This window comes from Anas acuta, chromosome 6, assembly GCF_963932015.1.
Source record: "Anas acuta chromosome 6, bAnaAcu1.1, whole genome shotgun sequence".
Lineage (NCBI taxonomy): Eukaryota > Metazoa > Chordata > Aves > Anseriformes > Anatidae > Anas > Anas acuta.
Window position 1 is genome coordinate 36378708 of NC_088984.1, and position 14830 is coordinate 36393537.

At 35.1% G+C, this 14830-nt stretch overlaps 1 long non-coding RNA gene across 1 annotated transcript in view; it reads right to left on the reverse strand.

Annotated features, from left to right (window-relative positions):
• Positions 1–14830, reverse strand: part of LOC137858587 (uncharacterized) — a 431320-nt gene that overhangs the window by 172720 nt on the left and 243770 nt on the right. The window contains exon 5 of the long non-coding RNA XR_011097864.1: positions 8534–8647. This is a non-coding gene — a long non-coding RNA (uncharacterized lncRNA). The remainder of the gene's footprint in view (positions 1–8533; positions 8648–14830) is intronic.

A 14830-nucleotide genomic window follows, 5' to 3' on the forward strand; every position in this document is an offset into this window, starting at 1 on the left:
AATAAAGTTACTGCAAGAATCATCTCCAGCATAATGCTGTACTGAGAGTTTTGTTGTGCTGCCCAGAGGCACGGTAACCAGGTACTTTCATGTGCAGCAAGAACTTGCATACAAAATTAGATGTACAAGCTTTTCTTGCACTACTGTGTGCAGCTTTTTGGCATCAGACAGCTCCATTACTCTTGGGAGGGTCATATTGTCATAAGAGACCCTCTAGCACAGTTCTGGCTGGGAACAGAAGTTAAAACAATATGAAGTTTGGAATTACTAGACTTGCACTGTTGAAACAGTGCACAGCTTAATCTAGATACGCTGTTTATTCAGCTCTAGTTCATTCATCAATATGCAGCATTATTTGAAATAATTACTTTCTCGTGCTATGAAAAGCATAATTGACATAGAAGCATGAAACATCCAAGTCTTGCAGTTGGTAATAATAGGAATAACAAAAATGCGAAAGAAATACTTTGTGTGTGAATATTTTTATACATTAATCTTGGTTTGGTAAGATGTAGGTTTTGTATTTAGCAAGCATTCATAGTCTCAAGATCTTTTAAAGCAGTTATTTGACATTTCCTCTGACGGGAAACTTTAACACATTTTATGCTAGGTTATACATCTAGCATATCTGGTTATTGTATTTTAGCAATTACAGTGCATTAATATACATACTTACAGCTACTGTAGACAAATTGTATTCACAAATTCAAATAAGCTTACACCTAAATTGCCCGCTCTTATTACTTGCTTTTGGAAGAGAATATGGCTTAAACAGACGTAGGTGTTGCAACAAAAAATGACTGGTGGTTAAATAAAAGCTTCCATTTGCTGCTTCATATTGTCAGTGCTAATCAAAAACATACCAAAGTCATACACTGAGAAATAATATACCTCTATGTGTATTTATATTCAATTTGTCACATCAACTGCAGTATTTGATGGATGCATTGCAATTAATGCCCAGATGTGATGATGACTAAAAAATAATAATAATAAAATAATGCTACTGGTAAAGTATGTGCTCAAGATGACAGGGCTTTCTCGTATTTTACCTACATTTCCTTTCCTTGCTCTTATATAATATATATAGTTATAAAATAGTTATTTCATACTGATTTTTCCAAAAGCTCCTAGCAAGATATTTGGTCCTGTTATTCAATTAATTATATATTGTTATTAAGAAATATTAAATAGGATGAAGAGATAGAAACAAGTAATACTTTTATTTTAAATTAACAAGCACTGGCTTTTTTGTAATTATGATTTTTTAATGTTAAGTATCTTGCATACCTTGGGAGATAAAGTTAAACACTGACATTTTGCTATTCTGCTGTCTACTCAAAGCTAATGAAATTGCTAATCAAACCTGTTTCTAAACATGCATCATTAATATTTATAATGCCAATGAGTTTAGAAAGAAACTACTGTTCAGAAAATCAGAATACCTCTAATGCACCAGCATAACACAAGCAAGAGTAATAGGCTTTTTAGTTCAGGATATTATGTGCAAAGAAAAAAAAAAAACACACAACAAACTGTTGTATGCATTGAACTTCCTTAATGTATTGCTACCCCTAACGCAAGATGATGAATTTGGCAATGCAGTATTGTGCGAAAAGAGAGCAATTCTGGAACAGAAATACGTATGGGGAGCACTCTTGGATGTGCAAGGGCTGTAGCAGGGGTGCAAGAGATTGACAAAGCAGCTCTGAACTGCCTGCACAGAGTAAATGCTCCCTTCCAAGTGGAGCAGGAGGCTTGTAGCTCAGTGCTGCTGCTATTGAAGCTAACCGCCAAACTCCTATCAAACTCATTTCAAACAGGAAAGAGTTCTTTCATCCTTCTGTGTCATGAGGATATTCCTCATTAAAGGGCTGTATTTCTGGGTTCTTACTCTGTTTTAATTCAGCCTGAACTCAGGCAAACGTGTATTAGAGCCATTATGGTCAGATCTCTGCAAGATACATCAGCTCTTATTTAATTTAATTTCTGAAGCAGTGGTAAAAAGATGCTGCAGTAATAGGTAAGCAACTTGTTAGGTCACTTGCAACTTTGTAACTGCATAGCAGTCAGTGTAAATTTTGCAATAAAGACTGCTAGGAAAAAAGGCTCTTTGGGCTCCTCTGTTTTATTTTAGTCCACATATTATTATTTTTTTTTATGTTGTCTCATCTAACAACAAAAGCTAAACAATGACAATAAAACTATTACCAGTCTTATTTTAAGCCTGTTTGCTATATAACTGTAAATTTTTCTGTTAAAGCCACTTACATCCTTGATAATTAGTTTCTGGCAATTCATTGTGGTTTGTGTTCGTACAAAGTAAGCACAGAGTTATAGATAGCAGAGATAGGAAGAAATGCTAAATTGATCTAATCCAGACCTACTCATCCTTTAATGCATAATTATTTCTTAAATTCAATTTTCTAGATATTATTTTTATTAGAAATACACAGATAAGAGCTTAAAATGTCTCTCTTCCATTAAGTCTTTTGCAGTATTTTTCCATGACCTAATCATTCAGTCAGAAATTTCTTCCAGATATGTCTGAATTATTTTTTTCTTGATTTCATTCTATCATTCCCCACTTTTCAGATAGGTGTAACTCTAAACAATTCCTTTTCCTTTCTGGTATTTACAGAACACTTTTCCAATATTGCAACAAAAATAGCTTCAGTAAATATGAGACATATTGAAGAACATGTTAATTCTATACATTTTTGTCTGCATCAGTCACTTTTCAGACTATATTGCCTGCAGAAATCAGATGTGGTTTTGCTGTTTACTATTACCTTCAGGCCTATTAAAGCTGAGAATTCACATATAGGTGACCTGAGGATTCATTTCACTTCTTTTATTAGGTGTAAGCAAGAAAATAGTGATGAGTATAGTGCATGTGAATAATGATGTGGTATTTTACTTGAATATCAGATGTCATATTCTCAAGCATATTCATATTGTTAATATATCCAATGAGCATACTTTAAAGGAAAGATGAATGTACATTATGAACTGGACACGGGAAGAAGAATGTGAAGTTTGCAAAGAATAATTCAAATCTGAAGCTACGAGAATATTTTTTCACCAGGATCTGGTTATATAAAGTTAAGCATACGCCCAGTGTTCCTTTCTACCCTTCAACAAATACTTTTGCTTAATAAAACTCAACTTTGGCAAGGATCAGTTGACTAATTTGTTCTTCAGCATCCCTGGCTTGAAATCAGAAGAAGACTAATGATGCAGTCAGTAGACACTTCTCAGTTTGTACAGGTTTACCCAAGGCATTGGACATCTGTTTATGAGAGATCATGCTGAGAAAATGCCTAGATAGTGTCATCTTTCATCTTAACAAGTAGTGGAAGTAACAATTAACATCCTTGATTTATGGATTTTTCTCAGATTTTTTTTTTGTTTTGTTTGTCAGTTATGATTTCCTTCATTATCCAGAACTGATATTCTTTACTATTAATTATCTGTTTGTCCCCGTCCTTTGAATATCTATCTTATTCTGGCTGGTGTAACAGTGTTGAACTACAGCTAAGACAAGACATAGAGACGCCTTTGCAAGAGCAGAATGAAAACAGAAAATATTTTCATATACAATTGTGCTAAAAAAAAACAAAAACAAAAACAAAAAACTGCAAAAATCCTCTAAAATTTTATGCTCTAACTTGTCTTCTGAAGTTGGTTTGTACAGTGCTTAGGTCAAGCATTTTGTGCTTTTGTTGTTGTTTGTTTGTTTTGTTTTGTACATTTCTCATTTCTTTGACAAATGGATTTTGCAAAGAAGTGGAAAAGCAAAACACTGAGGAAAACCATGGCTGTTGTGAACTTTTTCCTTGTTGGTGCAAAGTAGCTCAATAGGAAATAAAAGCATGCATTACCGCTTCTTTTTGTTCCTTAGAGTTTCTACTACAACTTATTGACTGTAAAATATATCAATAAATCATGTCAGTAGTCTTCATTATTTTGATAGTGCTGAATAGCACCATACGTATTTATGCAGTATTCTTTTTGGGGGAAGGTATATTTCAGCCCATTAATGGCTCTTGTCTGCTTTGGTCAAATATCTCTGGGTCACTGCCAGTGGTTTGTAAGAGTGGTCATCAACACACTGTTATTCCTGTTACCTGACACGATCTTTGGAAACTACAAATTTCTTCTGTTAACTTTGTTCTAATCACAAACCCAAATGTATCTGATATTAAACCATAGCTATAACCCAAATTAAATTCTTATGATATGATATGATATGAAGAAACATTTACGAGACTTCAGCACTAAAGCAGCAGGTACATGAGTAGAGGACTAAGTTCAAAAAGTTTTCAAAAGAAATCCTTACTTCTTCATTGCTACAAGAATATCCTAATCCTAGATTTCTTGTGCTGTCTGCAACTTCATTTTTATTAACTCTCTTCAGAGATACCTTAACTCATCATTTAAATGGGTAGTGGGCAAGAAAAGTACATCTACTATTATCCCCTAAATCCACCTGACCCAGCATAGCCATCCTAGACAGAAAAATCCTAGCCATAAAAATTTTACTGGACAGCAGAAGGAGAATTGACTTTTCAGTAAAACCTGAAAAGGAATAATTTGTTTTGATGACCTTTAATAACATGAGCAGAGGTTTGTAGCAGAAGATGCTTTGTATGCAACAGTGTGCAATGAGGATTAGACTCTGCAGTAGTGGCTCAGCTTAATGATTTCAACAAAAACCCACTAAGATACTGTCAGTGCTATATACTACATTTTGAGAGCCAAGATTTATTATTATTGATCTTTGGTGTTAGCAAAGAAAAAACAGCAACTTTCTATTTTCTCCCACATATCTTTGTTTATTACCCTATGCAACCTTTCCACAAAAAAAAAAAAAAAAAAAGAGGAAATGGATAATGCAAACTAAAAAGCCTTGCATGGCTGTGGAAGACACTTGTAGGATTGGGTCTGTAAATACACAGTGAAAGTATGTTGGAAGAAGACCTGTCCGTATTGAAATGAAAGGCAAAACTCATGCTGCTTGCACTTGGCCGTGGCTCCACATGGAATTTTCTCGTCACAAGACACTGTTCAAGTGAACTTATTGTTCACTGGTCTTTGCATCAGGAGAGAACGGAGTAACTTAAAAACACTTGCAACAACAAGAAAAATATTGCGAAGTGCAGTCTATCTTTGCATCCTACCTTCATTAATACAGATGTTTTATAATTCCCACAAGAAAATACTCTTTGGGATATTTTGGCTGGCATGTAGCCCAATTTGCACATGCTTCAGCTGCTTCATTGTTTTGAAACACATAACTGTAAAATATCCAAATCACAGTCCCTCTGAGCAAGGTTTTGTTTTTCTGTTGCTACATGTTAAAACATACATTAATTATAGACTGGTAGATTGCGTAACAAAGTATAATATTTTTTTGAAATAATACTTACGATTCCAATGAAAGTAAGTGTATATATGTTTAAAAATATTTGTTTTGAAAATGAGAAGGAGGAAGAATAAAATTACTGACTTTATATTCACATATATAAATGTTTAGAATATATTTACAGGTAGAAATAAATACAGATAGACTAGATTTAGTATTCAAATGACCAGAAAATGACCTTTTGGGGTATTATTTATAAACATGCAGGTGTGCTGTGTATCTCTCTCTCTATCTGTACTGTATATATCTGTACGTGTATTTCTGTGTGCATGTATGGTTTTGCAAGGCACAAATCTGCATCCCTCAACAGCCACAGGGTTGGAGCAGCAGCCTGTGGCAGAGCTGGGCATGCTGCTTCTGAAGTCTACAGCAGTGCTCTGGAGCCATTAAGGTTCTCTCCTTAAGGGAGAAAAAGAACAGAACAAGAAACTCTTCAAGCACAGGCACTTTGTGGTTATCATAGAATTCATATCTTCTTCATATCACTTCTTCCTCACATACGTAAAACAAAACAAAAACAAACACATAAAATGAAACCGAACACCTACATTTTGTGAATGAACATGAGAATACAGACATGTTCATCCCTACTTTTGTATCTACATATAAATATTCAAGCATCTATGTCAACATTTCAGTTTTGCTTCCCTCCTAAAGAATGTTAACCAAACTGTTCTAAATATGTTAAAACCAAAGACGATGGATTGCAAGCTTTACAAAACATGGTAGAGTTCATCTGTCTCATTTTTCATGAGTTTATTTTTTGTTCTCGTTTCACACCTTACCTCTGTTTTACCTGCAGAACTGTGCTGCACCAAAGCGGTTCTTTAGTCTTAGAGACAGACCCCATTAAACATGTTTTACTTTTGCATAAGCTTAAAACTTCAAACACCAATACCTTCCACCATGAATAACCCTAGCTGTGCTTGGTTCTCTGTTTTTTTTTCTTTTTCTTTTTTTTTCATTTTTTTTTTTTTTTTTTTTCTGGAAATCCTTCTAGAAGACTACATTTCTAAATATAAACTTAAGTACAGAAATTGCTATATATGACACACTTAATGCACACAGATATTACCAGTCATCTTATATATATTCAGATATGTATGTTTACAGGAGCAGTAAGTGTTGTATAAAATAAAGGAAACATTAAACGTATGTTTGGAGGCAAAACAATGTATTAAAATTTCAGCACTATAGCACAACATAATAGAAAAAAAATGTAGAAATTCACCAGACTTTCTCTTTATGCAACCAACTGCATTCCCTTCATTCAAAGAAACAGATATGTCATGCAGTGATAGGTATGTCATGTGAATTGCAGGCTTTAGAAAAACAAGGACACTATCTATGAGAAACCAGACAGTACAAAAATCTCACCAATATCACCAGAAACTTACAGATTTATACGGTAAATTTAAACCTAAAATTGTAAATCATCCTCAAAATATTAGTTTAGCATGCCTTTCTTGTCAAATTTTGCATACAAGTCAGTGAAATGGAGAGCAAGCTCTTCTTCCAAGATCTATGACTCTGAATGTCACTCAAAGCAATTTAGATCAAGTAGTTTGCATCTGAGAAGTGAACAATGCTTGGAATCGATACATTACTCCACATTTGTTTTGGACTTTTACATTATTATTATTATTATTATTTTTGTTTAATGATGGGATTTCAGTTATTTCTTTTAACTTAGAAAATAATCTCTGATTGCAAACCATGTTGTTGTCTGAACTTGTATTTAGATTTTGTGAACCCCTCCAAATGACTGCACTTGTAAGCAGATGAAACATGATGTATGCAGACGAAACAAGGTAATGGGATCGTGTTCACAAGGAAATGCTCTAACTCTGCCTGTATGGGGTATTAAAGATAGGGATATTAAAGAGAAGACTGCAAGGCCAGTGCTGCGTGGCAAAACATTCTCTCTGCTCCTGGGCCACTTGTGTTAGAGCCAAATAATCAAAACCTTTTGCCCACAGATCTTTTTCCCCCATATTGCAATAGGCTTGAGTGCTCAGGTCAGGTAGCTCTGATATGGGAGCTCTCTATCTCTTCTCCCATTTCAAAACTAGCCTCCCATGTACTAAGGCATCCATTCTTCACTATCCCTGTATGGATCCTGTCCTACACCTCAACTACAGCTACCCATCTCTAAATTTTTACTACCAGTTTTCAAACCATTAACCATGCAGTGTCATTTAGATTTGGTAGTGCTGTGCATGTGGCAACTTAACTTACAGACTTGTTACATATATGTGAGAGTGCTACCTTTGAAAAAAATCCCTTTTGTCACCTGGATTTGGGAAGTTTTAACGTTTCTAAGAATGAGTGTATAATCAATGATCATTGATCATTTATGTACTTTTTTTTTTTTTTTAAATTATTCTAATTTAAACCCTAATTTCTGTTTTGTCTTTTTAGATCCACTAGCCTCTCCTCAGAGTATACCTAATTTTCAGACATAGAAGTTTTATAACCAAGTCCCATTTTTCGTATTAAAAATTTGTTATTTGCAGAAGCTGTTAAAATGATTTTTTCAGTGCTCTGCTCAATTTACAAGATCCCTCAAATCCTTCAATTTTTGGCTGCATAGGAATGTCACAACCCAAGGGGTTCATGTTTCATTTTTTCCTCATATCTCCACAGACAGAAAGACTGTGTTTTCAGACATGACCATAAGGCGTGTAATATTTTCCCACATCCTCTCTACAACCCCAACGTTTTTTTTTTTTTTTTTTTTTTTTGTCTGTTTCAGGTTTCTTCACTTCGGCCATTCTCTAGTAAGCTCTGAAAAGATTTCCTGATGTTTATATTTTAACCTTCAATCTTGCTTTGATTTTCCTTTTATTTCTGTACTCTCAGTTACTATGATGTTCCTACAAGTTTATCTCCTGTAACAGTCCTCTTTAGACTGGCATTATGCTGTACGGCACCAAATGCTCCCTGGCACTTCAGTTGGGAAATGATTGGAATTGACTTAAACTTGCTGAATGCAAGTCAACAGAATAGGTACAGCATATACTACACCAGAGATGCTGACTATACTTCTGTGAGACTGTGTGTAAGATCTAACAGTGAGAAGTCAGAAAAAATAACTGTATTTACCTTGCCACGAGGAACTCGCAGGAAAGGGCATTTGAGGGTGGATCAATGACATGATTGAGGTTTAGATCTTGCTTGCTACAGCGATGCCTTTGACTTCTCTGCTCCCCCGTTGACCTGTACAGGAGAGAGGTAATTGATGACAGCCTGTTACCAGGAGCAGGTTATAATACTCCTGTTGTCCATCTACACAGGCAACCTAATTTTCTCCTGTGTCTAGAAACCAGTTCATCTCAAACACCTGCATTCATGGATTAGTTTCCCACGCGAGCTGTTTGGACATAGTGTTGTTCAATATTCTCAGCATGTTAATGTCAGGGATAAAGGGTATTATTATTATTACTATACAATCGACTGTGCACTTTTGGCAGTGCAGATTATTTTAATAGTACACATTCTTTAGTTTATTTTTAAGCAATTTCCCAATGATGTTGTAACTCTAGGCCAGATACAAGTTTAGTTTTTTTTTTCCTCATTATTATGCTGTGAAAAGCATAACTGAGATCCAGTAATATGTATACATTAACCAGCTGTTTTATGATTTAATTGGACAGTTTTTATCCTCCATTTCTGTTTGGGTTGCCAACATATTTATAGTTGTTATTACTTCATTCATTTATTATATTTTTTAAATTTGTTCTATACTTTTCTTTTTCATGTATTTAATTCATGCCACATTACTGTCTTCTTGAAACTTTTCAGAATTGTTTTTACTCTCCTGACAACCATTATAATACTGCCACATCTCCAGAGCTGGCTGAAGTCTTAACTGTAAAGAACTTGTTTGAAAAAAATGTTTGTTTGTTTGTGGATAAGCTGTCCAAAACTCTGGGAAGACATTCATTATTTTGAAGTACTTACAGACATTTATTATTTTGAAATATTTACAAAACAGATCAGCTCGATATATTTCTGCCCACAGACTGCTTGAATTCCTTAAGATTTAACCAAAGTAAGAGATCTTTGCTGAAGTACACTTTTGTAAAACATGTGAAGAAACTTAGGGGCTGGCTCCGACTGCTGAATTTGGACATTTGACAGAGACCAGTTTCAGCATCTCTTAAGGGTATTAAAACAAATTAAAACCTGCAAAACAAATGCCTCCCACGTTGCATTAGAATGGCAAGGAGATAAATTGGATAGTAGTGGCTGACCTGTATTAACTTCTTAATTAACCAAAACCAGTCATTAAACTGTGAAAACTTTGGATTGCCCTATGTAAGTGTGCATGTTGGCATTGAAAGCAGCTTCAAGGCCAGTGGATATTTACTAGACAACAATCAAAAGACTGAATGTTGAAGCCATTTGAAAGGATCTATTTGATAAATCTACCATACTCCCGGATTTATTTTTTTTTACTTAAGATCCACACACACATGTATATATTCCTAACTCTATATATTTTATATTGCAGCTTTATTGAGGATTTATTGTCTTTTCTATTTGCCTTGGTTTCTCACTGGTATCAGAAAACACCCTCATTGCTCTGTCTCTGTGTCTATGTTCCCTAAATACTAACTGAGAGACTTTTACTCTTAAAGAAACAGACAAGAGAAGTCTTGCATGTGCTTTATTAAATAATACTCTAACTAAAATAGCTAATAACTAACACAACAGGATTAGCAGTCACAAGACTGTCTCTGTACATGCATATTTAAATTTTACAACGTTCGTGAAGCAAATCTAAATTAAATCCTGTCTTGGAAAGGACATGGGTTGACCTCTACTGTATTTGCAAGATAGATTTTTTTTCCACATGAGATCTTGATCTATGTGAGGGTGGGAGGAGAAAAAGAGGCTTTGGATAGCAAGAGAGGCTCTACGTGGGATTAATGTTGAATTACAATGTTTTAGAGAGCTCAGCTATACAAACCCCGATTGCATTCACTGTATAACCTTTTTTGAACATTTCCAGATGCTGCCTGGAAATGGTTAGCACAGGCTGAAGATGATACCTGGGTAAGTAGCACAGGTTTAGCTTATCACTACGTGTGGTAACTTCTATGACAAACCAGGTCCTCCCTGTGCTTTTCAAGCATATACACAAATGAAAGGGATTGAGAAAAACATTCTGCACCAATACCTACATTCAGTACACCTGAAAGTGGATAGAAATCTGGGGCTTCATTCCGGCATCAGATGAACCTGTACCCAAGCCCAGCAGATGTTTCTCCTGGGTCAGTGCCTGGCACAGAGCATGCAGCATTTCCCAGTCACATGCCTGGGCAGCTGAGAAAACCTAAGCAGAAGGGGTCTGTTCAAACACAACGGGGTGCATTTACCCCCTCTCTCCCTGCTCCCCCCAAAGTCTTTGAGAAGGATGAATGGCAATAAGACGAACAGACTGCATGTGCTGACTGAAACCCGAGAGACTTATAGGAAACCTTGCCTCTGTTATTAATGCTAGTGTCAAGAAATCAATAAGGATTGCATGTTTCTCCTGATAATATCCTGGGCTACATTCCTTACTGGCAGTTTTCTGTGTTAATACAATTGGTCCGTACTTGGGTATCGTGCCAGCAAAAAATAGTGAAACCCTCCAGCGCTACAAAGGAGCATTATTAACATATGCGGTACACTGTGCCATAGGCTACGTAGGGGATCAAAAAGAACTGATCATCTAAACGTGGTGACTTGCCAGCTCCTACTTACACACATCGGCATGCCCCCAAACAGGAATCCAAAACTTTTTTTAAGGGATGGGTGAGCAGCCAACAAATTGGAGGAAGACAAAGCTTATCTTTCTCATTTTCTTCATGATTTTTTTTGGTGATGAGCAACTTTCATTGCTCATCACCAAAACATTTGACATAACTGGCTAGCCTATTAACTGACTCTTGGAGGAAAGTGTCTTATAGTTCCCACCCTGCTTGTCAAGAGGCATTTGCAAGTCTTACAATGCATTTAATGAATTCTCTAGTGCTTGCACATTCAATTTCCATCCTTTCTTTTTAATCTTTAGTGATTTTAGCAGCAATGTCCTGGGAACCATTTTGGTACAAAAACTCTAATAAGGAAAAAAGCAGGGTGACATTTAATTAACAAAATTAATTAGTACTAAATAGTGAAAGAGCATTCTCTAGCCATTTATGAGACAACAGCTGAGAATGGAGGAATGCTGAGGATGACAGCTGGAAATTGTGCTCAATTAAAAAGTAAAACACATTCTGAAAATATGAGAAAACAATTTCTACACTGAAATTTTTCATGATCTCAAATTTTTGTGATCCTAATAACACAGTGTTGACTTTCAGCTTTTCCTGAGGTACCACACTGAAAATTTTCCTCTGGAGATATGATAGCCTATATAGAGAATTTAACATTGCTAATAATACCCTTGCTTTTCTTTTGTAGATACTTTAGAAGGTATTTGCAGGGCCTCCCCCAAGGATTTTTGGAATAGAGTTTGATACTCCAATCATGCAAATGAATATGAAGTTTAACGAAAGTTAGAGCTGAAAAGAATCAGTTACATCCACCATTCTTACTAACTAAATAGCTGTTCTCAAACGGTATTTAAAAATAAATAAATATATAAATAAGCAAGTCTGCTTTATGGTAGAGATTTTTATTTTTATTACTATTATTTTTAACTCACTCCTGTTTACTGCTCTTAACTCTACAACATAAAATGAGGGAATAAATCCCCCAGTTTAATCTGAGCCTATTTGCCTATTTTTTATTTTTATTTTTTTTTTATTTCTTCTGGCTCTGATGGTTAGTTTTAAATAAGTTAAAGCCAACACATTGTAAATGAACACAAAACTGCAGTCAAACTTTCTACTGCCCCCAGGATTGGGGCACAACATTCGGGATTCAGAGACAGTTCTTTTGATTTGTCTTTAGATCTCCAGAGTTGTTTGGAGTTGTAGGAAGCAGTGATAAATGATGTTACCATATATACTGAGCTCCTCTAGGACAAAGGCTACAAAGGAGTAGATGTAGTTTCTACTCATGCCAAATTGTTCATATATTCTGGAAACTAGGCAGTGCTGGTTACCCAATTGACCTTGAGCATTCAGATAGTCTTATTGCTTTCAGGATGGACTCTTATTTTCTCTGTAAGCTTTCTTCTTTACAGGAAGAAATGTCCTGCCTGGTTGTATCTATATCACCCTGCAAGTGGAGTCTCCAGAGCTACTCTCCTGGTAAGACACAGCTGCAGTCAGCCTCTACATAGGTCTGTTCCTAAAGACTGACATACGAGCTACTACATGGCTCTGTAACTTACACCTCAGCTTTTGTCATCTCGTTTTGCCCATTTCAGCTCACTGAAGTTCATGGCAACTCTGAGCTTCTTTTACCTGAAACACGCCTGCATCCAAAATTGGTGTGCAAGTTTTCTTTCTCCAGCTGTGACTTTTTTTCTTTAATTGAGATGGATTTTTTTTTATTTTTATTTTTTTTAAGAATCTAATTATTATCCAGTTTTCTGAGTATCTATTCTAGAAAAGGTATTGGTCTTCTTAAAAATGTTGATTCAAGCAGAAAGAAAAAATTAAGCCTAAAAGAATATCAAACATATATTCTCTATATTCTCTCTGTAGAAGACAGACAGTAGACTGTCCAAAGGAAAATCCAGTACCTTAGTAGTATGCAAAAGCATTTACACCAGGATTAGTGAATTTATAAAACATGAAAAAAGCACAGCGAGCTTGAGAGTTGTGTATTTTAGATAGCCACATGAAATATATATGCACTATTCCCAAGTGTGATCTCCAGCATGTTGATGACATGTGCCTTCCACAAGACAAATATAGAGTGAGTTATGAAGTACTCAAGTAAATGGGGAGTAAAATACAAAAGGAAAAATATATAGTTTATGATCTAGCTGCCATGGAAAAATTATTGTCCAGAGTAGAAGAAAGGTAATCTGAAGACTCTGAGCCAGACAGTTTAAATCACATCATGCTTGTTCTCTTAAAATTGAATCCAGTGATGATTTTTTTTCAAGGCAGAAGATAGAAGTATCTTCAGTGCTTATATTTATTTGATGACTAAAATGTTGCACTTGACCTTGAATGCATTTATGAACCTGCAGAATGGTGTATTTTGAGTTCCATTAGCTACACAGAAATTAAGAATATTCTTACTGCAGGGTATGCTCTATGTTTATACGTTAATACATTTATATATTTATGTAGAATATGTTCCTATAACTTTCATTATTTTCAGCGCGGGTATTCCAAATTTTGAAAAAACAGACCCATCTGAAATCATTTTAAAGGTCAGTGAAATAATATTGTAAAGGTAGATATGCTGTATATTATTTTTACAATTCTGAGTGCTCAAACCCTTGAAGCGGGCATTAAGCCAAAACCTAATGATTACTAAAGTCAGTGAGGGACTTTCCCCTGTCCCCAGGATTGGGGCACAAAATTTGGAATTCAGAGAGAGTTCTTTTGATTTGTCTTCAGATCTGCAACCTATTTTAATGTCAAGAGTACCCTATTTGTATTGCTTCACAGACACTCTCACTTTCTGAAATATGCAGTGTTCTAATACTAAGGAACAATGCAAAAGGATTTTTCTAACATAAAGAAAGTGATGTTAGCAGATACATTATTACTTTTCTCTTATGAACATTTTTTCTAAAACTAGAAGTGAACTTCTCTCAGTAAATGCCCATTTATTATTAAATGTATACTGGAAGATTCATTAATGAATATTGGAGAAATATTAATAATGTATTTTCCATACCTCTTTTATCCTGAAAGAAATGGTTCATAATTAGTTAAGTGAGTCACTATATATTCTCCCAAGTGTTACCAAAATAATTTAAGATTTACTGTATTTTCAAAGACACAACAGTACAGTTGGGGGGAAGAAGGATGGACGAGACCCACAACACACAAAATCAAAGAAACACCCTTAGTGACTTTTACAAAACCAAATGTTGTGACATTGGGATGATTGTTGTGATATGACCATAAAAAATAAATCATTTCTTAAATTACAGACATGTTTAGGACTGATGAGTGAATTATGAAGCAGTGTGTAGACCTGTTGTTAACTGTGAGGATTCCTAGGAATGATGTTACTTCTAAATGATGAATACACAGGGGTTAAATTTCTAAAAAGTGGCCAATTTTCCACATAATAAATTAATCTAAATAAAAATAAAAATAAAAATCTTGTCCCAGATTAAGACCAAAAAACTTAAGCCCCTAAAAATCTTAATGAAAATGTATATTGATTGAGAAAGACCGAAATTTGAAGTTCCCCAAATCATATAAGCAGCCTGCAGTCTTTGCCTGCCAGATGGCAAACCCCTGTCCTGGCAGCTGTTGATTAAAAGTG